Source organism: Triturus cristatus, chromosome 4_1 (genome assembly GCF_964204655.1).
Source record: "Triturus cristatus chromosome 4_1, aTriCri1.1, whole genome shotgun sequence".
Classification (NCBI taxonomy): Eukaryota; Metazoa; Chordata; class Amphibia; order Caudata; family Salamandridae; genus Triturus; species Triturus cristatus.
The window spans coordinates 122,554,804-122,582,164 of NC_140585.1; the positions used below are offsets into that span (position 1 = coordinate 122,554,804).

Here is a 27,361-nt window from a genome sequence, read left to right on the forward strand (position 1 = left end):
GAAATGTATCTCCAAGATTAGGTAGGGCCTGAGTCTAGGTTAACATACAGTGATATCACTCCTATTCAAGTACTAAACATGCCAACCTGAAGTGTAAAACATCACCTAGGTGTAGTTAAGGCATCAGTTAGGAGTGAACTGAACACTCATGTTATGGGCAATTAGACTTAAAATAAAGTGTGGACAGCAGTATCGTTACTTTTGAAATGTGATGCTGAGTGAGCACACAGGGGAATTAGCTCAAATGGTAGAGCGCTCGCTTAGCATGCGAGAGGTAGCGGGATCGATGCCCGCATTCTCCATTCTAAAATTTGCATACATTTTACTTTTTAACTTGTAATTGCCATGGTTGTTGCAGAGTAAGAACAGAAAAGTCACAGATGGCTTTCAAATTTGGTGTCATTATAACAACTAAAGTGGTTTAATCAAAAGTGTTTAGGTATTCTATAGCACGTGAGAGGAATTTGATTTCTTATGCAATCTCAAAATGAAAATTTCACACCTTCCATTTTCATTTCGTCTTATTTTACTTGACATTCTTTCCTCTGAAGGATGTATAAAAGTGAAGTTCCTTGCAAAACAAGAGCAGAGGAATATCCAGAAACGGTTTTCCTTAATAAAAAATGATGAGTCTGCATACCATATCTGAGTGGGAGCCCGGCTAGCTCAGTCGGTAGAGCATGAGACTCTTAATCTCAGGGTCGTGGGTTCGAGCCCCACGTTGGGCGAAAACGAGTATTTTTTGCTGGATGATAGCATTGGCTCTCATAATATGTTGATTAATCTTGCATTAGACATGCACTAACTCCTAAAAATTGTATCTCCCTTGGTTACTCATTCATGAGAAATGTATCTCCAAGATTAGGTAGGGCCTGAGTCTAGGTTAACATACAGTGATATCACTCCTATTCAAGTACTAAACATGCCAACCTGAAGTGTAAAACATCACCTAGGTGTAGTTAAGGCATCAGTTAGGAGTGAACTGAACACTCATGTTATGGGCAATTAGACTTAAAATAAAGTGTGGACAGCAGTAACGTTACTTTTGAAATGTGATGCTGAGTGAGAACACAGGGGAATTAGCTCAAATGGTAGAGCGCTCGCTTAGCATGCGAGAGCTAGCGGGATCGATGCCCGCATTCTCCATTCTAAAATTTGCATACATTTTACTTTTTAACTTGTAATTGCCATGGTTGTTGCAGAGTAAGAACAGAAAAGTCACAGATGGCTTTCAAATTTGGTGTCATTATAACAACTAAAGTGGTTTAATCAAAAGTGTTTAGGTATTCTATAGCACGTGAGAGGAATTTGATTTCTTATGCAATCTCAAAATGAAAATTTCACACCTTCCATTTTCATTTCGTCTTATTTTACTTGACATTCTTTCCTCTGAAGGATGTATAAAAGTGAAGTTCCTTGCAAAACAAGAGCAGAGGAATATCCAGAAACAGTTTTCCTTAATAAAAAATGATGAGTCTGCATACTATATTTAAGTGGGAGCCCGGCTAGCTCAGTCGGTAGAGCATGAGACTCTTAATCTCAGGGTCGTGGGTTCGAGCCCCACGTTGGGCGAAAACGAGTATTTTTTGCTGGATGATAGCATTGGCTCTCATAATATGGTGATTAATCTTGCATTAGACATGCACTAACTCCTAAAAATTGTATCTCCCTTGGTTACTCATTCATGAGAAATGTATCTCCAAGATTAGGTAGGGCCTGAGTCTAGGTTAACATACAGTGATATCACTCCTATTCAAGTACTAAACATGCCAACCTGAAGTGTAAAACATCACCTAGGTGTAGTTAAGGCATCAGTTAGGAGTGAACTGAACACTCATGTTATGGGCAATTAGACTTAAAATAAAGTGTGGACAGCAGTAACGTTACTTTTGAAATGTGATGCTGAGTGAGCACACAGGGGAATTAGCTCAAATGGTAGAGCGCTCGCTTAGCATGCGAGAGGTAGCGGGATCGATGCCCGCATTCTCCATTCTAAAATTTGCATACATTTTACTTTTTAACTTGTAATTGCCATGGTTGTTGCAGAGTAAGAACAGAAAAGTCACAGATGGCTTTCAAATTTGGTGTCATTATAACAACTAAAGTGGTTTAATCAAAAGTGTTTAGGTATTCTATAGCACGTGAGAGGAATTTGATTTCTTATGCAATCTCAAAATGAAAATTTCACACCTTCCATTTTCATTTCGTCTTATTTTACTTGACATTCTTTCCTCTGAAGGATGTATAAAAGTGAAGTTCCTTGCAAAACAAGAGCAGAGGAATATCCAGAAACGGTTTTCCTTAATAAAAAATGATGAGTCTGCATACCATATCTGAGTGGGAGCCCGGCTAGCTCAGTCGGTAGAGCATGAGACTCTTAATCTCAGGGTCGTGGGTTCGAGCCCCACGTTGGGCGAAAACGAGTATTTTTTGCTGGATGATAGCATTGGCTCTCATAATATGGTGATTAATCTTGCATTAGACATGCACTAACTCCTAAAAATTGTATCTCCCTTGGTTACTCATTCATGAGAAATGTATCTCCAAGATTAGGTAGGGCCTGAGTCTAGGTTAACATACAGTGATATCACTCCTATTCAAGTACTAAACATGCCAACCTGAAGTGTAAAACATCACCTAGGTGTAGTTAAGGCATCAGTTAGGAGTGAACTGAACACTCATGTTATGGGCAATTAGACTTAAAATAAAGTGTGGACAGCAGTAACGTTACTTTTGAAATGTGATGCTGAGTGAGCACACAGGGGAATTAGCTCAAATGGTAGAGCGCTCGCTTAGCATGCGAGAGGTAGCGGGATCGATGCCCGCATTCTCCATTCTAAAATTTGCATACATTTTACTTTTTAACTTGTAATTGCCATGGTTGTTGCAGAGTAAGAACAGAAAAGTCACAGATGGCTTTCAAATTTGGTGTCATTATAACAACTAAAGTGGTTTAATCAAAAGTGTTTAGGTATTCTATAGCACGTGAGAGGAATTTGATTTCTTATGCAATCTCAAAATGAAAATTTCACACCTTCCATTTTCATTTCGTCTTATTTTACTTGACATTCTTTCCTCTGAAGGATGTATAAAAGTGAATCCTTGCAAAACAAGAGCAGAGGAATATCCAGAAACAGTTTTCCTTAATAAAAAATGATGAGTCTGCATACCATATTTAAGTGGGAGCCCGGCTAGCTCAGTCGGTAGAGCATGAGACTCTTAATCTCAGGGTCGTGGGTTCGAGCCCCATGTTGGGCGAAAACGAGTATTTTTTGCTGGATGATAGCATTGGCTCTCATAATATGGTGATTAATCTTGCATTAGACATGCACTAACTCCTAAAAATTGTATCTCCCTTGGTTACTCATTCATGAGAAATGTATCTCCAAGATTAGGTAGGGCCTGAGTCTAGGTTAACATACAGTGATATCACTCCTATTCAAGTACTAAACATGCCAACCTGAAGTGTAAAACATCCCCTAGGTGTAGTTAAGGCATCAGTTAGGAGTGAACTGAACACTCATGTTATGGGCAATTAGACTTAAAATAAAGTGTGGACAGCAGTAACGTTACTTTTGAAATGTGATGCAGAGTGAGCACACAGGGGAATTAGCTCAAATGGTAGAGCGCTCGCTTAGCATGCGAGAGGTAGCGGGATCGATGCCCGCATTCTCCATTCTAAAATTTGCATACATTTTACTTTTTAACTTGTAATTGCCATGGTTGTTGCAGAGTAAGAACAGAAAAGTCACAGATGGCTTTCAAATTTGGTGTCATTATAACAACTAAAGTGGTTTAATCAAAAGTGTTTAGGTATTCTATAGCACGTGAGAGGAATTTGATTTCTTATGCAATCTCAAAATGAAAATTTCACACCTTCCATTTTCATTTCGTCTTATTTTACTTGACATTCTTTCCTCTGAAGGATGTATAAAAGTGAAGTTCCTTGCAAAACAAGAGCAGAGGAATATCCAGAAACAGTTTTCCTTAATAAAAAATGATGAGTCTGCATACCATATTTAAGTGGGAGCCCGGCTAGCTCAGTCGGTAGAGCATGAGACTCTTAATCTCAGGGTCGTGGGTTCGAGCCCCACGTTGGGCGAAAATGAGTATTTTTTGCTGGATGATAGCATTGGCTCTCATAATATGGTGATTAATCTTGCATTAGACATGCACTAACTCCTAAAAATTGTACCTCCCTTGGTTACTCATTCATGAGAAATGTATCTCCAAGATTAGGTAGGGCCTGAGTCTAGGTTAACATACAGTGATATCACTCCTATTCAAGTACTAAACATGCCAACCTGAAGTGTAAAACATCACCTAGGTGTAGTTAAGGCATCAGTTAGGAGTGAACTGAACACTCATGTTATGGGCAATTAGACTTAAAATAAAGTGTGGACAGCAGTAACGTTACTTTTGAAATGTGATGCTGAGTGAGCACACAGGGGAATTAGCTCAAATGGTAGAGCGCTCGCTTAGCATGCGAGAGGTAGCGGGATCGATGCCCGCATTCTCCATTCTAAAATTTGCATACATTTTACTTTTTAACTTGTAATTGCCATGGTTGTTGCAGAGTAAGAACAGAAAAGTCACAGATGGCTTTCAAATTTGGTGTCATTATAACAACTAAAGTGGTTTAATCAAAAGTGTTTAGGTATTCTATAGCACGTGAGAGGAATTTGATTTCTTATGCAATCTCAAAATGAAAATTTCACACCTTCCATTTTCATTTCGTCTTATTTTACTTGACATTCTTTCCTCTGAAGGATGTATAAAAGTGAAGTTCCTTGCAAAACAAGAGCAGAGGAATATCCAGAAACGGTTTTCCTTAATAAAAAATGATGAGTCTGCATACCATATTTAAGTGGGAGCCCGGCTAGCTCAGTCGGTAGAGCATGAGACTCTTAATCTCAGGGTCGTGGGTTCGAGCCCCACGTTGGGCGAAAACGAGTATTTTTTGCTGGATGATTGCATTGGCTCTCATAATATGGTGATTAATCTTGCATTAAACATGCACTAACTCCTAAAAATTGTATCTCCCTTGGTTACTCATTCATGAGAAATGTATCTCCAAGATTAGGTAGGGCCTGAGTCTAGGTTAACATACAGTGATATCACTCCTATTCAAGTGCTAAACATGCCAACCTGAAGTATAAAACAGCCCCTAGGTGTAGTTAAGGCATCAGTTAGGAGTGAACTGAACACTCATGTTATGGGCAATTAGACTTAAAATAAAGTGTGGACAGCAGTAACGTTACTTTTGAAATGTGATGCTGAGTGAGCACACAGGGGAATTAGCTCAAATGGTAGAGCGCTCGCTTAGCATGCGAGAGGTAGCGGGATCGATGCCCGCATTCTCCATTCTAAAATTTGCATACATTTTACTTTTTAAGTTGTAATTGCCATGGTTGTTGCAGAGTAAGAACAGAAAAGTCACAGATGGCTTTCAAATTTGGTGTCATTATAACAACTAAAGTGGTTTAATCAAAAGTGTTTAGGTATTCTATAGCACGTGAGAGGAATTTGATTTCTTATGCAATCTCAAAATGAAAATTTCACACCTTCCATTTTCATTTCGTCTTATTTTACTTGACATTCTTTCCTCTGAAGGATGTATAAAAGTGAAGTTCCTTGCAAAACAAGAGCAGAGGAATATCCACGTTGGGCGAAAACGAGTATTTTTTGCTGGATGATAGCATTGGCTCTCATAATATGGTGATTAATCTTGCATTAGACATGCACTAACTCCTAAAAATTGTATCTCCCTTGGTTACTCATTCATGAGAAATGTATCTCCAAGATTAGGTAGGGCCTGAGTATAGGTTAACATACAGTGATATCACTCCTATTCAAGTACTAAACATGCCAACCTGAAGTGTAAAACATCCCCTAGGTGTAGTTAAGGCATCAGTTAGGAGTGAACTGAACACTCATGTTATGGGCAATTAGACTTAAAATAAAGTGTGGACAGCAGTAACGTTACTTTTGAAATGTGATGCTGAGTAAGCACACAGGGGAATTAGCTCAAATGGTAGAGCGCTCGCTTAGCATGCGAGAGGTAGCGGGATCGATGCCCGCATTCTCCATTCTAAAATTTGCATACATTTTACTTTTTAACTTGTAATTGCCATGGTTGTTGCAGAGTAAGAACAGAAAAGTCACAGATGGCTTTCAAATTTGGTGTCATTATAACAACTAAAGTGGTTTAATCAAAAGTGTTTAGGTATTCTATAGCACGTGAGAGGAATTTGATTTCTTATGCAATCTCAAAATGAAAATTTCACACCTTCCATTTTCATTTCGTCTTATTTTACTTGACATTCTTTCCTCTGAAGGATGTATAAAAGTGAAGTTCCTTGCAAAACAAGAGCAGAGGAATATCCAGAAACAGTTTTCCTTAATACAAAATGATGAGTCTGCATACCATATTTTAGTGGGAGCCCGGCTAGCTCAGTCGGTAGAGCATGAGACTCTTAATCTCAGGGTCGTGGGTTCGAGCCCCACGTTGGGCGAAAACGAGTATTTTTTGCTGGATGATAGCATTGCTCTCATAATATGGTGATTAATCTTGCATTAGACATGCACTAACTCCTAAAAATTGTATCTCCCTTGGTTACTCATTCATGAGAAATGTATCTCCAAGATTAGGTAGGGCCTGAGTCTAGGTTAACATACAGTGATATCACTCCTATTCAAGTACTAAACATGCCAACCTGAAGTGTAAAACATCACCTAGGTGTAGTTAAGGCATCAGTTAGGAGTGAACTGAACACTCATGTTATGGGCAATTAGACTTAAAATAAAGTGTGGACAGCAGTAACGTTACTTTTGAAATGTGATGCTGAGTGAGCACAAAGGGGAATTAGCTCAAATGGTAGAGCGCTCGCTTAGCATGCGAGAGGTAGCGGGATCGATGCCCGCATTCTCCATTCTAAAATTTGCATACATTTTACTTTTTAACTTGTAATTGCCATGGTTGTTGCAGAGTAAGAACAGAAAAGTCACAGATGGCTTTCAAATTTGGTGTCATTATAACAACTAAAGTGGTTTAATCAAAAGTGTTTAGGTATTCTATAGCACGTGAGAGGAATTTGATTTCTTATGCAATCTCAAAATGAAAATTTCACACCTTCCATTTTCATTTCGTCTTATTTTACTTGACATTCTTTCCTCTGAAGGATGTATAAAAGTGAAGTTCCTTGCAAAACAAGAGCAGAGGAATATCCAGAAACAGTTTTCCTTAATAAAAAATGATGAGTCTGCATACCATATTTAAGTGGGAGCCCGGCTAGCTCAGTCGGTAGAGCATGAGACTCTTAATCTCAGGGTCGTGGGTTCGAGCCCCACGTTGGGCGAAAACGAGTATTTTTTGCTGGATGATTGCATTGGCTCTCATAATATGGTGATTAATCTTGCATTAGACATGCACTAACTCCTAAAAATTGTATCTCCCTTGGTTACTTATTCATGAGAAATGTATCTCCAAGATTAGGTAGGGCCTGAGTCTAGGTTAACATACAGTGATATCACTCCTATTCAAGTACTAAACATGCCAACCTGAAGTGTAAAACATCACCTAGGTGTAGTTAAGGCATCAGTTAGGAGTGAACTGAACACTCATGTTATGGGCAATTAGACTTAAAATAAAGTGTGGACAGCAGTAACGTTACTTTTGAAATGTGATGCAGAGTGAGCACACAGGGGAATTAGCTCAAATGGTAGAGCGCTCGCTTAGCATGCGAGAGGTAGCGGGATCGATGTGAAGGACTGGGTTTTCTTAGACCCAGCGGTGCCAGGGGACAACACCTGAAACCTTCGTGGGTTACCTGTTCTGGCGTACAAAACACAGAGACACGGGACACTTCCAGTGACGTCAGAGATCAGCGTTTATTTACTGCAGGGATACAGAAGTCACAAGAAGTACACAGCGTGTAGGTTCTCGGAGACTGCTTCAAATTCATAGAAGTGGGTCGATCCTTTTATACACGTTTTTGCCATAGCACAACATAGTGAACAAAGATTCAACTCGGTTCCCACAGAAAACTTCAAAAGGGTCGCATTCATGTTTCAGGAGGCCGGAACATAATTACAACAGTCCTTGCCGGTTCCCAACTGTAAAAACATATCCCCTCCGCAATAAACACATTTCCTCTTAACCATAAACACATTAAGGAAGGACGAAAAACAGAATGCGAGGAAAGGGCAAGGATGCACAACAGGTTAGGAAAGAGTGTTAGGGTAATAAAGGAAACTCGATAGGGATCAAAGGCCTCGTGTCTAATGTATGCGTGACTGAGACAATAGACCGGAGCGGCAAGATGAGCCTCGAGCGGGGCCATCTGCCTTACTCGTGTCATTCCCCTCATCGTAAAATCACCTCAAAGAAACACGTGTCCTTCGTACTATCTTGGAAGTCCCAGGGTCACGAAACGGACAAAAGCCCGTTCGCTGGCTACTTGAGGGCAAGAAACAAAATGGACGCTGTGTCTAAAATGGGACCCGAGGGTTCGAATGAACAAACACAAAGATGAGACGAACCGTACAAGGTTGCACAGCGAAACTTCGCACACCCACTGTACTCGTCATTTGCGGTTCATAGATACCACACTCGTCCATGTTCGTCACCACTCAAAAGGTGCCGTCCCGTCTCACACGGAACCTCAGACGCTCCTTTTGCCCTCATGTAGGCAAGCACTAGTCTAGATCAGAATCTATATCGATATTCATCAGATCGTTCAGATGCTGCTGAAACATTATTCTATCCATCAATGTCTCCTTGGTAGCAGATGGCCGCCTTATACACGTCGCAGCACATTGGCCACATAAGGCAGGACCACACTGAACACAAAGACAACACGTGAACAGAAACGCTACAACAGCCCCTACAATCATCAGAATATTCCAACCCCAAGTTGACATCAGGCCCCAAAACCATCCTAGAAGCGTCCAATTACCTTCGTCCACGTGTATGGACTCGGAAATCTTATGCAACTTCGAGATGGCTTGATATACAGTCGGAGCATTGTCAGGGATGAAAATGCAACAACTAGAATGGATAATTTTACACACACCCCCTCGATCTGCAAGAACAACGTCTAGAACCATACGGTTCTGCAACGTCATGAGTCTATCCGCCTGTAGTTCCGCTGTTAGATTACCAAGGGCGTTAGCAGTAATATTAGCGGTCGATTCCACCACACGGGTCAACTGTCTTAGGTTCCTACTATTGACCATAGGTCCCCAAAACGGCAGGAAACCCTTAAAGAAATCTCCTGCTTCTTGACCAGCAGTATCCTCTTTGCTGATTACGCCTCTCACGACTCTGGTTTTGTGATAGTCAAAAGCAACTGTGAAGGTCGGAGGTAAGAGATTCGCAATATAACAGGTACCCGAGAAGTCGCGGGGTAACCATGTATATGCGCGCTCATAACACACAAAATAGGTGCCCTTGGCGGTCAGAAAAACAGGGGAAGAGAGCATCGGTAGGACATACGTCTCAGTGCAAGCACTGTTCCCAAGTTGTGCTCTCGGATTTCGACCCAAACCTTGCAAACAGAAATTACCAAGGTGCGGTACAATCCATATAGGGGACGAGCTCTTCAACTGTCTATCCCCCACTGACGTACCATACTCAGCCTCACTCAGATCCTTATAAGCCTGTACTTCTTCGTCTGGAATGAGTGATACATCGAAGATATCTCTGTCCAGATCTGCTATGGCTATCGCCAGAGGCTTGTGGTACGGACCAGGACCGGACTTGACAGATCGTGGCTCTCGACTAGGGTAAGAGTCTAGTGCACTGCGAAACATGGTTTGGAATGCTCGAGCTGAACCCTGGGAACTGTACGGAAGGACCAAATATGGAATACCCCTATCCATGGTGTGTGGCATTAAACCACATACCCAACAATTTGTAGTATTCACCACTAACTGATGCTGATGTAGGAGTTGGACAAAAGAATTATTCCTGAATTCCGCACGTCTAACCTGTTCGTGTTGAGGCAAAGGATGAAAAGAATGTGGGGAAACAGTAGTGCGGGAACTTAGGTTAGGAGGGGAGGTAGGCGAAACAGAAAGCAAGAATTTCGATACCCCAAAATACACTCCGCCCACCAATAACATAGATACAGTTAGGAATAACAAAAACACCTGAAACAGAAAACATTTTGTTCGCACGACCCTCCATAACTCTGATCTCTGTATCAACACCCCTTCTTCTTCCACCAGCTTAAAGAATACCATCCTCTACAAACCGTCCGTGACGTTCTTGACGCACTTTGTTCTGAGCAGCGATTATCAATCCCCAGGAGTTCCCAGGAATCGACAAAAGTAACCAACCTAACGTCAGAAACCTGCTAAACAGAAAGGAGTGCCCGCACGGCCCTACGGTAACCCGGATGGAGAGGTTCAAATTTGTTACAAGTCTCTTTAGCAGTGGAAAACACACAAAAAAAGCTTAAAAAGAAAGGATGTAATTGTTCATAACATTGGTAACGTCAAAACCACTATACTATCAATTTTTATTAGTCCTTGAAGTCCTTGAACGAAGAAAGTATCGATTTCTTCCAGGTTGAGTTTGCTCTACGAACAATTGTTCAGACGGCGCAGCAGTGTTCAATGAAACAGATGACGAGTCGGACCTTGGGTTTTCTACTACTGATGACTCCACTTGTGGATAGGGCAATGACGAATCCTCCACAAGTTGAGCGTCGCTGAAAGGCACAAAACGCGAAGGGGTCTCAGTCTCTTTGGCCGAAATCCCAGTTCTCACCCAACCGTCAGTTGATAAGGGGATCGGTACCTTCTTTGTATGACTGGCATGGACCCAATGTTTCCGGCCCTCCAGTCGTACCGCTGTCCTCGTCGTCAATAGGACTAAGTGGGGTCCAACAAATCTTGGCTCCAGATTACGCTTCCGACCGAAATTGCGGGTGACTACCCAGTCACCTGGCCGGAGCTGATGTCCAGGACCCTCTGTCTGCGCCGGTAGAGCTTCAAAGACCTGTTGATGAATTAATCGTAGTTTAGTGGTCAAATCATACAAATAATCGATCAACATTGGATATTCAAGACTATCAAAAGCCCTAGGTTTCGGGACTCCCCAAATATTCGCAGGGCGACCGAACACAATCTCATATGGGCTGAGCCCTACTCGAGAGTGTACCGTCGCTCTGGTCGATAGGAGAGCCAGAGGCAAGGCATCAGGCCATGACAGACCAGTCGAAGCCTGTATCTTAGCGAGTTTCAGCTTCAGGGTACCATTGTACCCTTCAACCAAACCCGCTGCCTGAGGATGGTTGGCACTGTGGAATTTTTGCTTTATTCCAAGGCCCTTACACACACTCTGCATTACACTTCCCACAAACTCACTTCCATTATCTGACCACACAATCCGCGGCATTCCATACCTAGGGAAGTATTCCTTTAACAAGATTTTTGCTGTGGACAGGGCAGTATTATCCTTGAGAGGATAGGCCTCGATCCATCTAGAGAACGCGCAAACCACAACCAAAACATACTTCAGGTTATTGCATCTCTCCATATGGATGAAGTCTAGCTGGATAACCTCAAAGGGACAGGTAGGAGGAGCGAAATGACCAGGGGGAGTGGGAGTGCCTTTTCCAGGATTGTGCATCAAACACACCATACAATTCTTAACCACTCGTTCGGCACACTTAGCAATACCATCATTCTTCCACACAGGAGACAAGAACTTGCATATTCCTTTCGCACTGATATGTGATAACCCATGAGCCATCGTCACAACAGCTAACACGTATGCATCTGGAAGCATCCACCTCTGACATTCCGTCAGATCAACCCAACATCCATGCATATCCAATTTTCCTGCACTTTCTTTCCACTTGGTCTTTTCAGCTTCAGTAGCTCCATTCTGAATTTCTTTCACACTCTCAACCGTATTTTCACACATACCAGTCTCCGACGGCCATCTTACTGAACTCGTAACATACATTCGGGTCGCAAGATTCTTAGCCGTTTCTTTAGCAATCTCATCCGCAAATGCATTACCACGACCAACATCATCCGTCACTTTCCGGTGCGCACTACATTTGACGATCGCCACTTGTTTAGGCAATGTAAGTGCATCCAAAAGATCATTCACTAGTTGTCCGTGTTGAATCTTCGTACCATGCGATGTCATAAATCCTCTCTCTCTCCACAATCTTCCAAAGTTGTGCGCAACACCAAACGCATACTGACTGTCGGTAAACACATTCACACGCTTTCCTTTCGACAGAACACACGCTCTCGTTAATGCAATTAATTCTGCCGCTTGTGCTGAATTCTGGTTCAATCTCGCAGTTTCCACAACCGTGTTCAATGTCACCACAGCATACGCAGTCGTCACATCACCATTCGGCAACTTAAAGCAGGAGCCATCCACATACAAAGTACCATCGGGATTTAACAAGGGAGTGTTTTTCAGGTCCACACGACCTTTTGTTTCTTCCTCAGTTCGTAAATAACAATCATGGGACAGCACATTATCTGCTTCTATATTAATCGGCAACAATGTCGCCGGATTCAGTACATTACAGCGCTTAATCTGAATATGACTTGCCAAAAGGGTAAGCTCATACCCAGACAACCGTGCACTCGTTAGATGTTGAGTCTTCGTCCGATTCAAGAGCGTATCGACTGCATGCGGAACCATTACTATGAGCATATTGTCCATGACCAAACCTGCGGACTGCCGAATAGACGCCGCAGCTGCCGCCGTCGCCCTCAAGCAACTTGGCAACGCTCTAGCTACCGGGTCTAAGGTCGAGGAAAAATATGCACACGGACGCTGCTTATCACCAAATTGTTGCGTTAAAACACTCAACGCACAACCATCCCTCTCATGGACGTATAATGTGAAAGGCTTACTGTAATCAGGAGTACCTAACACAGGAGCCGAACACAGTGCATCACGTAGTTCAGAAAAACTTTTCTGACATTCCTCCGTCCAAGGCAAAGGAGTCGAAACGTCCTTGCACGTGAGAGCTACCAATGGTTTCGCTAACAGTGAAAAATTCGGGATCCACTGTCTGCAATACGACGTGATCCCTAAAAAGGCACGCACATCTCTCTGAGTTGTCGGCACAGTCATTCGAGCAATTGCTGCAATTCTTTCAGGGGTCAACCTTCTTCCCGCCTTTGACAATAAGTGACCGAGGTAGGTTACTTCTTGACAACAATATTGTAGTTTGGAAGGTGACACTTTATGATGCAAGTCGCAAAGGTGCTGTAACAAAGACACTGTAGTGACTTTACAGAGCTGTTCAGTGTCAGCAGCAATTAACAGATCATCAACGTACTGAATCAAGGCTGCACCAGCCGGTAACACAAACGCATCAAGTTGACTTTTAAGAGCTTGACTGTAGATTGATGGACTCTCACAGTAGCCCTGTGGAGCGCGTTTGAATCTAAAGCTACGCCCACCTAATGAGAAACCGAACAAGTCTCTGCTTTCTACAGCAATCGGAATACTGAAGAACGCATTTTTCAGATCGATAACCGAGAACCATGATGCCGTAGCTGGAATCAGAGTCAGTAAAGCTGTAATGTCTGGCACCACGGGAAACTGTGGAACAACAACTTTGTTTACCTCTCGCAGGTCAATAACTAAACGGTACACGGGAGGCTTGGAGGGATCCGTCCGTTTCAGAATAGGCAACACGGGACTATTGCACACATTACCTCGTGTCTCCTCAATAACATCTTTGCCGATCAGATCGTAAATGATCGCTAACAGTGTCCTTTCACCATCAAGGGAGATACGGTACTGGGGTATACGTGGCAAACGCGCACCCACTTTTAGTTGGACAACATAAGGTGGTATATCCAACAGGCCCACATCATTGGGACCTGTTGCCCACAAGGAATCTGGAAGAGACCTCAATTCCGGGGGGAGTTCGTCGATCGATAAATACATAGGGGAAATCACGCTCTTACCCAACGTAAGCTCCACGCCCGTAGGAGAACAGTACAAAGTCGCATGTAACCTTTTCAACAGGTCTAAGCCCAAAAGATTCTCACCACAACCAGTAGTCAAAATCAAAGGAGCTTCCAGCTCATGAGACCCAATCGTAAGGGGCAAAGGGCTGGAGACCGGATTGCTAACAGGGGCGCCAGAAAATCCAACGGAGATATTCGTTAAGCCAGACAAAGGCGCGCCAGGGAGTTTAGAATGCATGATGGAACTTTTCGCTGCACCAGTGTCCAACAAAAAAGGCTCAACAACGCCCAAAGTGGCTACTGCAACATAGGGCCCTTTCTGATCAACCGGAACTGATACTTCTCCCCTCCTTTGTCTACGGCTGTCCTAGTAGATACCATCCGTATCAACATCACATTCAACATAATGATCGTCCACATGATACTGTGTAGACCGACCGGACGATGATTCGCGTCGATCGAAACAATTCTGCGAATCCGAAAACGTCGCAAAGCGTTCGGTCTGGTTCTGAGTAACTCCGCGACCTCTACCACGAGAAGTCTGTGGAGGACCACCACGTCCTCCCCGAGCCGACACACCATTAGCCCTATCACGTAAAACCGGACAATCGAACTTAAAATGACCTTCCCCACGACAATATGCGCACTGATTATGTCTCAGCACAGTGCGGGGCGCAGGCGAAGTATTGCGCTGCTGTGGTCTAGAGAACTGTGATTGCGATCTATTTGACTGCTGCGTATCGTTGAAATTCGAACGCGGCGGATAAGCTTGCTGCAGCAAGACCTTAGTTTTGAGATCCTTAGTTTTCTTTTCTGCACGCTCACTTTCCTCTTTTTCTCTATTCTCATAATATTGGGCCGTAGCCAATATTTGGGCAGTGGTAGAAACAGCCCACGCACTCTCAGAATTCTTCAACTTGTTGCTCAAGTCGGGCAACAAATTCGATACAAATTTGTCAACGAACAACCGCTGACCACCCTCAGAACCCATATCCTGACCACTATGATCAATGAACGCCTCTTCGAACCTAGTAAAGAAGTCGGACACACTTTCATCCTTCTTTTGCCTGCATGCTGATAGTTTGTCCCAATTGACGCGCATCGCTGGCATAAGCGTCTTCATGAGGGTAATAATCCTCTGAGGCAAGGCCGCAATAACCTGTTCAGGTTTAGCCCCACCGACCTGCCGGGCATCCGCCGCTGTAAGGGCAGCCCAGTCACCGCCTAACTCGGCTACATGATTTTCATGACGGATTTTTGCCCAAACCGGCTGAGGCACCACATTACCGAACAACATATCGATATCGGCTAGGTTCATAACTGTAGCATCCACCAATTGGGACAGCTCCTTATAATAACCCGCAGGGTTCTTACGAGGATCAGGTAGGGATTGCTTCACTTGCAAAACTTCCGATCGCTTCCAAGGGAGGTGTATCCACACTCTCTGGAAATGCGGTTGGACAGGAGGGTTAGCAGCAGCATCGCCTGGCATCCATACTGGGGGAACTTCTCGCATTGGATACTGACCAGGTTGTGCCATCCATTCCGTGGTCGCGTCCTTAAACAGTGCGCGTGGTTGCACTGTACATCGAAAGGATAACAAACGTTCTAAAGCCTCGCGGACTTTATCACCTACAATGACACCCGTGGCAAACCGGAGCTGTAGCTCGGAAACCTCAGGTGGCATATCATCAGCCATATCATCATCCCACTCCTCTTTCAATGACTTACACAATTCTTCGAACACAAATCGTTGCGTGGGCGCATTGAACTGAGAAAATGTTTCGAACACCACACGTGGGGTGTACCTAACAGGGTTGCGAATCCATCTGCGCGCCGTTTTTACCAATGATTCACGTTCCCTATCGTCAGGAAGCTGACTGCGTCTTTGAGCAACATCCGAAAGAGTCGAGCCAAGTATCGGCCCAAAGAACGGAGAATAAAGAGAAGCAACAGCAGTCAAGAGACGGCTACGAACAGAAGGGGAAGAGGAAGAAGACGAAGGTGTAGCAGCCATAGGGGCAGAAACAGCAGAGGTAGACGCAGCAGCAGGAGTAGCAGGAACGACAGACTGAGGAGGGACTTGAAAAGGCGCAACAGGGAGAGAAGCCGGACCAAGGGGATGTACGATCTGTGGCCCAAGGGGATTCGGGAGTACAGGAGGAACGGCGGGCTGACCAGCAGCCGCCAAAACAGCAGGTTGAGGAAGAGGGGGATTAACAAGACCCATAACATCAGGAGCATAAGGAGGTGGCGATTTCATCAAATAAGACAAAAGCGAATCTTCTACCGATTCTTCTCCTGTCTTATCGATCGCAGAAGGTAGCGATGGATAACATTTGTCCACCGACATATGGTGAAGCCGAGCACTAACTTCTTGCTCCTTTTCGTTTCTGTCTAACTGATACTGTTCTGCATTGCGCATCACCGTGATGACACCTTCTCGTTTATGTTTCTTGTTCTGTTTGATTTCTTTCTGCTTGGCCTCTTTCCGCCATAACCGGAAGGAATCAAACATGGCCGGCCTAGCTTTCTTTTTAAACAATTTCGCTTCCAAGTTATCTAAAATGGCAGTCTCAAAACTGCCATGAGGTGGCCAACTAAGGACACCATCCTTTTTAGTATAGCGAACCCAATATTCATTATATACGATAGGACCCACGCCATGGCGACTATAGAGCTCATAAAGCGGAGTTCCAACCGGAGGTATCGGGCAGGAATCCTCCAGCCGGGAGTCCATGCTGCAACATTTGAAAAACCCAAACAAAGTACTACGGCCAGGCATCGTGCACACTAGCCAAGTATACAAACTTCAAGGGCTATCGAATTACGATGTCCTCGCAAAAATGCAAGACCCTCGGTTTTTGGCAATTGCAATCGTCAAATAAAACCCAACAACTAAGAACCAACGACTAAGAACCACAAATGCAATGGAACCATGCAAACAACAAAGCAACACTGGGAGCGACCCACAAATACTTAACTGAGAGAGAGCAATGGCGTCACCAGGAAGGCCCGTCTATCGTCTCGCCGTACAAAGGACTACGCCAGGCACCAAACAGGTCGACAGTCAGGGCATCGGTCCGTCGCAGCCGTCAGGAGGCGGGGATCTTCGCGGAAAGGACGTCGGGCCACTTATTTCGACAACTGGATCGATGAAGCGGGGTGCACCTTCCCTCGGAGATTTCACACGAAGTTCCTCACGATCGTCGGGCTTTGGACCGGTACCGTTGATGTCGCCCCACGTTGGGCGCCAACTGAAGGACTGGGTTTTCTTAGACCCAGCGGTGCCAGGGGACAACACCTGAAACCTTCGTGGGTTACCTGTTCTGGCGTACAAAACACAGAGACACGGGACACTTCCAGTGACGTCAGAGATCAGCGTTTATTTACTGCAGGGATACAGAAGTCACAAGAAGTACACAGCGTGTAGGTTCTCGGAGACTGCTTCAAATTCATAGAAGTGGGTCGATCCTTTTATACACGTTTTTGCCATAGCACAACATAGTGAACAAAGATTCAACTCGGTTCCCACAGAAAACTTCAAAAGGGTCGCATTCATGTTTCAGGAGGCCGGAACATAATTACAACAGTCCTTGCCGGTTCCCAACTGTAAAAACATATCCCCTCCGCAATAAACACATTTCCTCTTAACCATAAACACATTAAGGAAGGACGAAAAACAGAATGCGAGGAAAGGGCAAGGATGCACAACAGGTTAGGAAAGAGTGTTAGGGTAATAAAGGAAACTCGATAGGGATCAAAGGCCTCGTGTCTAATGTATGCGTGACTGAGACAATAGACCGGAGCGGCAAGATGAGCCTCGAGCGGGGCCATCTGCCTTACTCGTGTCATTCCCCTCATCGTAAAATCACCTCAAAGAAACACGTGTCCTTCGTACTATCTTGGAAGTCCCAGGGTCACGAAACGGACAAAAGCCCGTTCGCTGGCTACTTGAGGGCAAGAAACAAAATGGACGCTGTGTCTAAAATGGGACCCGAGGGTTCGAATGAACAAACACAAAGATGAGACGAACCGTACAAGGTTGCACAGCGAAACTTCGCACACCCACTGTACTCGTCATTTGCGGTTCATAGATACCACACTCGTCCATGTTCGTCACCACTCAAAAGGTGCCGTCCCGTCTCACACGGAACCTCAGATGCCCGCATTCTCCATTCTAAAATTTGCATACATTTTACTTTTTAACTTGTAATTGCCATGGTTGTTGCAGAGTAAGAACAGAAAAGTCACAGATGGCTTTCAAATTTGGTGTCATTATAACAACTAAAGTGGTTTAATCAAAAGTGTTTAGGTATTCTATAGCACGTGAGAGGAATTTGATTTCTTATGCAATCTCAAAATGAAAATTTCACACCTTCCATTTTCATTTCGTCTTATTTTACTTGACATTCTTTCCTCTGAAGGATGTATAAAAGTGAAGTTCCTTGCAAAACAAGAGCAGAGGAATATCCAGAAACAGTTTTCCTTAATAAAAAATGATGAGTCTGCATACCATATTTAAGTGGGAGCCCGGCTAGCTCAGTCGGTAGAGCATGAGACTCTTAATCTCAGGGTCGTGGGTTCGAGCCCCAAGTTGGGCGAAAATGAGTATTTTTTGCTGGATGATAGCATTGGCTCTCATAATATGGTGATTAATCTTGCATTAGACATGCACTAACTCCTAAAAATTGTACCTCCCTTGGTTACTCATTCATGAGAAATGTATCTCCAAGATTAGGTAGGGCCTGAGTCTAGGTTAACATACAGTGATATCACTCCTATTCAAGTACTAAACATGCCAACCTGAAGTGTAAAACATCACCTAGGTGTAGTTAAGGCATCAGTTAGGAGTGAACTGAACACTCATGTTATGGGCAATTAGACTTAAAATAAAGTGTGGACAGCAGTAACGTTACTTTTGAAATGTGATGCTGAGTGAGCACACAGGGGAATTAGCTCAAATGGTAGAGCGCTCGCTTAGCATGCGAGAGGTAGCGGGATCGATGCCCGCATTCTCCATTCTAAAATTTGCATACATTTTACTTTTTAACTTGTAATTGCCATGGTTGTTGCAGAGTAAGAACAGAAAAGTCACAGATGGCTTTCAAATTTGGTGTCATTATAACAACTAAAGTGGTTTAATCAAAAGTGTTTAGGTATTCTATAGCACGTGAGAGGAATTTGATTTCTTATGCAATCTCAAAATGAAAATTTCACACCTTCCATTTTCATTTCGTCTTATTTTACTTGACATTCTTTCCTCTGAAGGATGTATAAAAGTGAAGTTCCTTGCAAAACAAGAGCAGAGGAATATCCAGAAACGGTTTTCCTTAATAAAAAATGATGAGTCTGCATACCATATTTAAGTGGGAGCCCGGCTAGCTCAGTCGGTAGAGCATGAGACTCTTAATCTCAGGGTCGTAGGTTCGAGCCCCACGTTGGGCGAAAACGAGTATTTTTTGCTGGATGATTGCATTGGCTCTCATAATATGGTGATTAATCTTGCATTAAACATGCACTAACTCCTAAAAATTGTATCTCCCTTGGTTACTCATTCATGAGAAATGTATCTCCAAGATTAGGTAGGGCCTGAGTCTAGGTTAACATACAGTGATATCACTCCTATTCAAGTACTAAACATGCCAACCTGAAGTATAAAACAGCCCCTAGGTGTAGTTAAGGCATCAGTTAGGAGTGAACTGAACACTCATGTTATGGGCAATTAGACTTAAAATAAAGTGTGGACAGCAGTAACGTTACTTTTGAAATGTGATGCTGAGAGAGCACACAGGGGAATTAGCTCAAATGGTAGAGCGCTCGCTTAGCATGCGAGAGGTAGCGGAACGATGCCCGCATTCTCCATTCTAAAATTTGCATACATTTTACTTTTTAAGTTGTAATTGCCATGGTTGTTGCAGAGTAAGAACAGAAAAGTCACAGATGGCTTTCAAATTTGGTGTCATTATAACAACTAAAGTGGTTTAATCAAAAGTGTTTAGGTATTCTATAGCACGTGAGAGGAATTTGATTTCTTATGCAATCTCAAAATGAAAATTTCACACCTTCCATTTTCATTTCGTCTTATTTTACTTGACATTCTTTCCTCTGAAGGATGTATAAAAGTGAAGTTCCTTGCAAAACAAGAGCAGAGGAATATCCACGTTGGGCGAAAACGAGTATTTTTTGCTGGATGATAGCATTGGCTCTCATAATATGGTGATTAATCTTGCATTAGACATGCACTAACTCCTAAAAATTGTATCTCCCTTGGTTACTCATTCATGAGAAATGTATCTCCAAGATTAGGTAGGGCCTGAGTATAGGTTAACATACAGTGATATCACTCCTATTCAAGTACTAAACATGCCAACCTGAAGTGTAAAACATCCCCTAGGTGTAGTTAAGGCATCAGTTAGGAGTGAACTGAACACTCATGTTATGGGCAATTAGACTTAAAATAAAGTGTGGACAGCAGTAACGTTACTTTTGAAATGTGATGCTGAGTAAGCACACAGGGGAATTAGCTCAAATGGTAGAGCGCTCGCTTAGCATGCGAGAGGTAGCGGGATCGATGCCCGCATTCTCCATTCTAAAATTTGCATACATTTTACTTTTTAACTTGTAATTGCCATGGTTGTTGCAGAGTAAGAACAGAAAAGTCACAGATGGCTTTCAAATTTGGTGTCATTATAACAACTAAAGTGGTTTAATCAAAAGTGTTTAGGTATTCTATAGCACGTGAGAGGAATTTGATTTCTTATGCAATCTCAAAATGAAAATTTCACACCTTCCATTTTCATTTCGTCTTATTTTACTTGACATTCTTTCCTCTGAAGGATGTATAAAAGTGAAGTTCCTTGCAAAACAAGAGCAGAGGAATATCCAGAAACAGTTTTCCTTAATAAAAAATGATGAGTCTGCATACCATATTTAAGTGGGAGCCCGGCTAGCTCAGTCGGTAGAGCATGAGACTCTTAATCTCAGGGTCGTGGGTTCGAGCCCCACGTTGGGCGAAAACGAGTATTTTTTGCTGGATGATAGCATTGCTCTCATAATATGGTGATTAATCTTGCATTAGACATGCACTAACTCCTAAAAATTGTATCTCCCTTGGTTACTCATTCATGAGAAATGTATCTCCAAGATTAGGTAGGGCCTGAGTCTAGGTTAACATACAGTGATATCACTCCTATTCAAGTACTAAACATGCCAACCTGAAGTGTAAAACATCACCTAGGTGTAGTTAAGGCATCAGTTAGGAGTGAACTGAACACTCATGTTATGGGCAATTAGACTTAAAATAAAGTGTGGACAGCAGTAACGTTACTTTTGAAATGTGATGCTGAGTGAGCACAAAGGGGAATTAGCTCAAATGGTAGAGCGCTCGCTTAGCATGCGAGAGGTAGCGGGATCGATGCCCGCATTCTCCATTCTAAAATTTGCATACATTTTACTTTTTAACTTGTAATTGCCATGGTTGTTGCAGAGTAAGAACAGAAAAGTCACAGATGGCTTTCAAATTTGGTGTCATAATAACAACTAAAGTGGTTTAATCAAAAGTGTTTAGGTATTCTATAGCACGTGAGAGGAATTTGATTTCTTATGCAATCTCAAAATGAAAATTTCACACCTTCCATTTTCATTTCGTCTTATTTTACTTGACATTCTTTCCTCTGAAGGATGTATAAAAGTGAAGTTCCTTGCAAAACAAGAGCAGAGGAATATCCAGAAACGGTTTTCCTTAATAAAAAATGATGAGTCTGCATACCATATTTAAGTGGGAGCCCGGCTAGCTCAGTCGGTAGAGCATGAGACTCTTAATATCAGGGTCGTGGGTTCGAGCCCCACGTTGGGGGAAAACGAGTATTTTTTGCTGGATGATTGCATTGGCTCTCATAATATGGTGATTAATCTTGCATTAGACATGCACTAACTCCTAAAAATTGTATCTCCCTTGGTTACTCATTCATGAGAAATGTATCTCCAAGATTAGGTAGGGCCTGAGTCTAGGTTAACATACAGTGATATCACTCCTATTCAAGTACTAAACATGCCAACCTGAAGTGTAAAACATCACCTAGGTGTAGTTAAGGCATCAGTTAGGAGTGAACTGAACACTCATGTTATGGGCAATTAGACTTAAAATAAAGTGTGGACAGCAGTAACGTTACTTTTGAAATGTGATGCTGAGTGAGCACAAAGGGGAATTAGCTCAAATGGTAGAGCGCTCGCTTAGCATGCGAGAGGTAGCGGGATCGATGCCCGCATTCTCCATTCTAAAATTTGCATACATTTTACTTTTTAACTTGTAATTGCCATGGTTGTTGCAGAGTAAGAACAGAAAAGTCACAGATGGCTTTCAAATTTGGTGTCATTATAACAACTAAAGTGGTTTAATCAAAAGTGTTTAGGTATTCTATAGCACGTGAGAGGAATTTGATTTCTTATGCAATCTCAAAATGAAAATTTCACACCTTCCATTTTCATTTCGTCTTATTTTACTTGACATTCTTTCCTCTGAAGGATGTATAAAAGTGAAGTTCCTTGCAAAACAAGAGCAGAGGAATATCCAGAAACAGTTTTCCTTAATAAAAAATGATGAGTCTGCATACCATATTTAAGTGGGAGCCCGGCTAGCTCAGTCTGTAGAGCATGAGACTCTTAATCTCAGGGTCGTGGGTTCGAGCCCTATGTTGGGCGAAAACGAGTATTTTTTGCTGGATGATTGCATTGGCTCTCATAATATGGTGATTAATCTTGCATTAGACATGAACTAACTCCTAAAAATTGTATCTCCCTTGGTTACTTATTCATGAGAAATGTATCTCCAAGATTAGGTAGGGCCTGAGTCTAGGTTAACATACAGTGATATCACTCCTATTCAAGTACTAAACATGCCAACCTGAAGTGTAAAACATCCCCTAGGTGTAGTTAAGGCATCAGTTAGGAGTGAACTGAACACTCATGTTATGGGCAATTAGACTTAAAATAAAGTGTGGACAGCAGTAACGTTACTTTTGAAATGTGATGCTGAGTGAGCACACAGGGGAATTAGCTCAAATGGTAGAGCGCTCGCTTAGCATGCGAGAGGTAGCGGGATCGATGCCCGCATTCTCCATTCTAAAATTTGCATACATTTTACTTTTTAACTTGTAATTGCCATGGTTGTTGCAGAGTAAGAACAGAAAAGTCACAGATGGCTTTCAAATTTGGTGTCATTATAACAACTAAAGTGGTTTAATCAAAAGTGTTTAGGTATTCTATAGCACGTGAGAGGAATTTGATTTCTTATGCAATCTCAAAATGAAAATTTCACACCTTCCATTTTCATTTCGTCTTATTTTACTTGACATTCTTTCCTCTGAAGGATGTATAAAAGTGAAGTTCCTTGCAAAACAAGAGCAGAGGAATATCCAGAAACAGTTTTCCTTAATAAAAAATGATGAGTCTGCATACCATATTTAAGTGGGAGCCCGGCTAGCTCAGTCGGTAGAGCATGAGACTCTTAATCTCAGGGTCGTGGGTTCGAGCCCCATGTTGGGCGAAAACGAGTATTTTTTGCTGGATGATAGCATTGGCTCTCATAATATGGTGATTAATCTTGCATTAGACATGCACTAACTCCTAAAAATTGTATCTCCCTTGGTTACTCATTCATGAGAAATGTATCTCCAAGATTAGGTAGGGCCTGAGTCTAGGTTAACATACAGTGATATCACTCCTATTCAAGTACTAAACATGCCAACCTGAAGTGTAAAACATCACCTAGGTGTAGTTAAGGCATCAGTTAGGAGTGAACTGAACACTCATGTTATGGGCAATTAGACTTAAAATAAAGTGTGGACAGCAGTAACGTTACTTTTGAAATGTGATGCAGAGTGAGCACACAGGGGAATTAGCTCAAATGGTAGAGCGCTCGCTTAGCATGCGAGAGGTAGCGGGATCGATGCCCGCATTCTCCATTCTAAAATTTGCATACATTTTACTTTTTAACTTGTAATTGCCATGGTTGTTGCAGAGTAAGAACAGAAAAGTCACAGATGGCTTTCAAATTTGGTGTCATTATAACAACTAAAGTGGTTTAATCAAAAGTGTTTAGGTATTCTATAGCACGTGAGAGGAATTTGATTTCTTATGCAATCTCAAAATGAAAATTTCACACCTTCCATTTTCATTTCGTCTTATTTTACTTGACATTCTTTCCTCTGAAGGATGTATAAAAGTGAAGTTCCTTGCAAAACAAGAGCAGAGGAATATCCAGAAACAGTTTTCCTTAATAAAAAATGATGCGTCTGCACACCATATTTAAGTGGGAGCCCGGCTAGCTCAGTCGGTAGAGCATGAGACTCTTAATCTCAGTGTCGTGGGTTCGAGCCCCACGTTGGGCGAAAACGAGTATTTTTTGCTGGATGATTGCATTGGCTCTCATAATATGGTGATTAATCTTGCATTAAACATGCACTAACTCCTAAAAATTGTATCTCCCTTGGTTACTCATTCATGAGAAATGTATCTCCAAGATTAGGTAGGGCCTGAGTCTAGGTTAACATACAGTGATATCACTCCTATTCAAGTACTAAACATGCCAACCTGAAGTATAAAACAGCCCCTAGGTGTAGTTAAGGCATCAGTTAGGAGTGAACTGAACACTCATGTTATGGGCAATTAGACTTAAAATAAAGTGTGGACAGCAGTAACGTTACTTTTGAAATGTGATGCTGAGTGAGCACACAGGGGAATTAGCTCAAATGGTAGAGCGCTCGCTTAGCATGCGAGAGGTAGCGGGATCGATGCCCGCATTCTCCATTCTAAAATTTGCATACATTTTACTTTTTAAGTTGTAATTGCCATGGTTGTTGCAGAGTAAGAACAGAAAAGTCACAGATGGCTTTCAAATTTGGTGTCATTATAACAACTAAAGTGGTTTAATCAAAAGTGTTTAGGTATTCTATAGCACGTGAGAGGAATTTGATTTCTTATGCAATCTCAAAATGAAAATTTCACACCTTCCATTTTCATTTCGTCTTATTTTACTTGACATTCTTTCCTCTGAAGGATGTATAAAAGTGAAGTTCCTTGCAAAACAAGAGCAGAGGAATATCCACGTTGGGCGAAAACGAGTATTTTTTGCTGGATGATAGCATTGGCTCTCATAATATGGTGATTAATCTTGCATTAGACATGCACTAACTCCTAAAAATTGTATCTCCCTTGGTTACTCATTCATGAGAAATGTATCTCCAAGATTAGGTAGGGCCTGAGTATAGGTTAACATACAGTGATATCACTCCTATTCAAGTACTAAACATGCCAACCTGAAGTGTAAAACATCACCTAGGTGTAGTTAAGGCATCAGTTAGGAGTGAACTGAACACTCATGTTATGGGCAATTAGACTTAAAATAAAGTGTGGACAGCAGTAACGTTACTTTTGAAATGTGATGCTGAGTGAGCACACAGGGGAATTAGCTCAAATGGTAGAGCGCTCGCTTAGCATGCGAGAGGTAGCGGGATCGATGCCCGCATTCTCCATTCTAAAATTTGCATACATTTTACTTTTTAACTTGTAATTGCCATGGTTGTTGCAGAGTAAGAACAGAAAAGTCACAGATGGCTTTCAAATTTGGTGTCATTATAACAACTAAAGTGGTTTAATCAAAAGTGTTTAGGTATTTTATAGCACGTGAGAGGAATTTGATTTCTTATGCAATCTCAAAATGAAAATTTCACACCTTCCATTTTCATTTCGTCTTATTTTACTTGACATTCTTTCCTCTGAAGGATGTATAAAAGTGAAGTTCCTTGCAAAACAAGAGCAGAGGAATATCCAGAAACAGTTTTCCTTAATAAAAAATGATGAGTCTGCATACCATGTTTAAGTGGGAGCCCGGCTAGCTCAGTCGGTAGAGCATGAGACTCTTAATCTCAGTGTCGTGGGTTCGAGCCCCACGTTGGGCGAAAACGAGTATTTTTTGCTGGATGATAGCATTGGCTCTCATAATATGGTGATTAATCTTGCATTAGACATGCACTAACTCCTAAAAATTGTATCTCCCTTGGTTACTCATTCATGAGAAATGTATCTCCAAGATTAGGTAGGGCCTGAGTCTAGGTTAACATACAGTGATATCACTCCTATTCAAGTACTAAACATGCCAACCTGAAGTGTAAAACATCACCTAGGTGTAGTTAAGGCATCAGTTAGGAGTGAACTGAACACTCATGTTATGGGCAATTAGACTTAAAATAAAGTGTGGACAGCAGTAACGTTACTTTTGAAATGTGATGCTGAGTGAGCACACAGGGGAATTAGCTCAAATGGTAGAGCGCTCGCTTAGCATGCGAGAGGTAGCGGGATCGATGCCCGCATTCTCCATTCTAAAATTTGCATACATTTTACTTTTTAACTTGTAATTGCCATGGTTGTTGCAGAGTAAGAACAGAAAAGTCACAGATGGCTTTCAAATTTGGTGTCATTATAACAACTAAAGTGGTTTAATCAAAAGTGTTTAGGTATTCTATAGCACGTGAGAGGAATTTGATTTCTTATGCAATCTCAAAATGAAAATTTCACACCTTCCATTTTCATTTCGTCTTATTTTACTTGACATTCTTTCCTCTGAAGGATGTATAAAAGTGAAGTTCCTTGCAAAACAAGAGCAGAGGAATATCCAGAAACAGTTTTCCTTAATAAAAAATGATGAGTCTGCATACCATATTTAAGTGGGAGCCCGGCTAGCTCAGTCGGTAGAGCATGAGACTCTTAATCTCAGGGTCGTGGGTTCGAGCCCCATGTTGGGCGAAAACGAGTATTTTTTGCTGGATGATAGCATTGGCTCTCATAATATGGTGATTAATCTTGCATTAGACATGCACTAACTCCTAAAAATTGTATCTCCCTTGGTTACTCATTCATGAGAAATGTATCTCCAAGATTAGGTAGGGCCTGAGTCTAGGTTAACATACAGTGATATCACTCCTATTCAAGTACTAAACATGCCAACCTGAAGTGTAAAACATCACCTAGGTGTAGTTAAGGCATCAGTTAGGAGTGAACTGAACACTCATGTTATGGGCAATTAGACTTAAAATAAAGTGTGGACAGCAGTAACGTTACTTTTGAAATGTGATGCTGAGTGAGCACACAGGGGAATTAGCTCAAATGGTAGAGCGCTCGCTTAGCATGCGAGAGGTAGCGGGATCGATGCCCGCATTCTCCATTCTAAAATTTGCATACATTTTACTTTTTAACTTGTAATTGCCATGGTTGTTGCAGAGTAAGAACAGAAAAGTCACAGATGGCTTTCAAATTTGGGGTCATTATAACAACTAAAGTGGTTTAATCAAAAGTGTTTAGGTATTTTATAGCACGTGAGAGGAATTTGATTTCTTAT

General features: G+C 42.1%; 8 non-coding genes across 8 annotated transcripts; all 8 read left to right on the forward strand.

Moving 5' to 3' along the window:
• The first annotated feature begins 655 nt into the window (after positions 1-655).
• TRNAK-CUU (transfer RNA lysine (anticodon CUU)) lies at positions 656-728 on the forward strand. The gene has a single exon. It is a non-coding gene; the product is annotated as a tRNA-Lys (tRNA).
• A 771-nt stretch (positions 729-1,499) lies between these two features.
• TRNAK-CUU (transfer RNA lysine (anticodon CUU)) lies at positions 1,500-1,572 on the forward strand. Its single transcript has one exon. It is a non-coding gene; the product is annotated as a tRNA-Lys (tRNA).
• A 771-nt stretch (positions 1,573-2,343) lies between these two features.
• TRNAK-CUU (transfer RNA lysine (anticodon CUU)) lies at positions 2,344-2,416 on the forward strand. The gene has a single exon. It is a non-coding gene; the product is annotated as a tRNA-Lys (tRNA).
• Positions 2,417-4,029: 1,613 nt separating this feature from the next.
• TRNAK-CUU (transfer RNA lysine (anticodon CUU)) lies at positions 4,030-4,102 on the forward strand. The gene has a single exon. It is a non-coding gene; the product is annotated as a tRNA-Lys (tRNA).
• Positions 4,103-4,873: 771 nt separating this feature from the next.
• On the forward strand, positions 4,874-4,946 carry TRNAK-CUU (transfer RNA lysine (anticodon CUU)). Its single transcript has one exon. It is a non-coding gene; the product is annotated as a tRNA-Lys (tRNA).
• Positions 4,947-6,442: 1,496 nt separating this feature from the next.
• Positions 6,443-6,515, forward strand: TRNAK-CUU (transfer RNA lysine (anticodon CUU)). Its single transcript has one exon. It is a non-coding gene; the product is annotated as a tRNA-Lys (tRNA).
• Positions 6,516-7,285: 770 nt separating this feature from the next.
• Positions 7,286-7,358, forward strand: TRNAK-CUU (transfer RNA lysine (anticodon CUU)). The gene has a single exon. It is a non-coding gene; the product is annotated as a tRNA-Lys (tRNA).
• A 13,550-nt stretch (positions 7,359-20,908) lies between these two features.
• On the forward strand, positions 20,909-20,981 carry TRNAK-CUU (transfer RNA lysine (anticodon CUU)). Its single transcript has one exon. It is a non-coding gene; the product is annotated as a tRNA-Lys (tRNA).
• Positions 20,982-27,361: the final 6,380 nt, after the last annotated feature.